Here is a 2,183-nt window from a genome sequence, read left to right as displayed (position 1 = left end):
AACAAAAATCACAATCAACTAGTTATGGCTGGGAGGTAACAATTTACTCAAAGAAGCCGCCCCCAGATTCTACCACGGCCTCAAGAATCGGTACATGCGTTCTTCATTGTATGTATGTATGTATGTATGTATGTATGTATGTTCATACATACATGTATGTATGAATATATGTATGTATGTATTTATATTTATGTATGTATTTATATTCATATTTGCATACGTACGCGCACACACACACACACACACACACACACACACACACACACTGAATGTAATGTTGTTGTTGATGATGATGATGATGATGATGATGATGATGATGATGATGGTGATGTCCCTGAGATGATCTTCGAAGACCTTGATGTTGGCCACCAACTCGACCCTGGTGTTGCAGACAGCAGTTGGTGTCTTTCTCAACCGCACCCCATGAAGCAAATGATAGAAGAAAGATTACAGTATAATATTGGTACGTTCTCTGTTGTTATAAAAGGGTTAAAAAAGCTAAAGGAATGTAAACAAACCAACGGCGTACATAAAAATGCACATAAATACACGCATAAGTACACACACAAACCCCCCCACACACACACACATACACACACGCATATATATGTGACGGGCTTCTATGCAGTTTCATCTACTAAATTCAGTCACAAGGCATTGGTCAGCTCGGGGTTATAGTAGAAGACACTTGACGAACGTTTCGCGCAGTGGGACTGAACCTGAGGCCACGGAATCGCAAAGCATGCCTCTTAACCACAAGGCCATGTTTTCGCCTACGAAAGGTATTGGCAATGAATGAAATGTTGTTGTTGTTGTTGTTGATGATGATGATGGTGGTGGTAGTGATGGTGGTGATGATGGGAATAGAGGAGGAAGGAGAAGAATATTTGAGTAAGAGTAAGAATTTTGCCATCCATTCCAAATAGAGACTGACGAAGAGGCTCCTTCAGCAAATCTTAATGTAAAAGTGTGTGTGTGTGTGTGTGTGTGTGAGAGAGAGAGAGAGAGAGAGATGGTTGTGGTGGTGATGGCGGAGACAAAGTGGTTATATTGTCATAAGTGGAAATGGGCAGCCAGAGATGTTTGATCGAAGTAACAAGTAAATCATGAAGTAATTTGGGGGTGGAGTGTTAAATTTAAAGTAGAAAGAAAATGAGAGTGAGAACGAGAGAAAGAGAGAGAGAGAGAGAGAGAGAGAGAGAGAGAAAGAGAGGGAGGTTAAAGAGGGAGATAGAGGGAGAGAGAGTGAAAACAAAATTTTTGTTTAGTTAACGTTTTTATCATTGTTTTTTAAGTTGCCTGGTGTGTATCGGTTAAATAAAATGTTTTGTGTGTGTGTGTGTGTATGAATATATAAATATGTATATATTCATATGTAAATATATATGTGCACATATGTGCGTATATAAGTGTATATATATATATATGTATATTTATAGACACATCCATTTATTACAGTGCATATACACACATACACATATATTTACGCGTACATTCATGCACTCATATATACAAATATGTTTATCTATCTATCTATCTATCTATCTATCTATCTATCTATCTATCTATATATGTATAAACTACTTAGAGACACACACCTGCACATAGATGGGATACAGGTAACATTTCTTTGAAGACACAGCAGACGCGGCGTCTGATTTGAAGAAATCGAATTCCAAAAACCATCAAGCTGTGGCGCCAGGTATCACTGATTTGTAAATTGTCTTAAGTCAGGTGTCATAATTCGATCGCCTACCTGCTTAACCAACGCATTCAGCGATTCCTTATAAAAAGCAGTAAGTTAGGCCAGAATCTCAGTAACCAAAGGTGAACCTTTGAACTTCTGGTCACTCAATCTTCTGCTGCGTTTGGCAACGGTAAGTTTTCACTTAATCTTTGCTTTGGTCAATGTTCTTTGATGGCATTCGTTAAGTATTTCTGTCTTTCTTTGCAGCTTTTTCTTGAAAATCAATTTATGATACTTTGTCTTCATTTTTTTCTTCAAGTCTTCTATCTATCTATCTATCTATCTATCTATCTATCTATCTATCTATCTATCTATCTATCTATCTACCTATCTCTCTATTTTCTTTCAATGATATATATATATATATATACTTTTGTTATTTACACCACCTGTCCTCGTCTGTTGTTATTTTTTGTATATTCTCCCATATATATAT

General features: G+C 36.9%; 1 protein-coding gene across 1 annotated transcript in view; it reads left to right on the top strand.

Annotated features, from left to right (window-relative positions):
* The first annotated feature begins 1,619 nt into the window (after positions 1-1,619).
* Positions 1,620-2,183, top strand: part of LOC106874905 (uncharacterized) — a 93,925-nt gene continuing 93,361 nt past the window's right edge. The window contains exon 1 of the transcript XR_008264979.1: positions 1,620-1,877. The gene's annotated coding sequence lies outside the window, so the exon portion shown is untranslated. The remainder of the gene's footprint in view (positions 1,878-2,183) is intronic.

The sequence above is a fragment of the Octopus bimaculoides genome, chromosome 10 (genome assembly GCF_001194135.2).
Source record: "Octopus bimaculoides isolate UCB-OBI-ISO-001 chromosome 10, ASM119413v2, whole genome shotgun sequence".
Lineage (NCBI taxonomy): Eukaryota > Metazoa > Mollusca > Cephalopoda > Octopoda > Octopodidae > Octopus > Octopus bimaculoides.
This window is presented reverse-complemented; position numbering and strand designations above follow the sequence as displayed.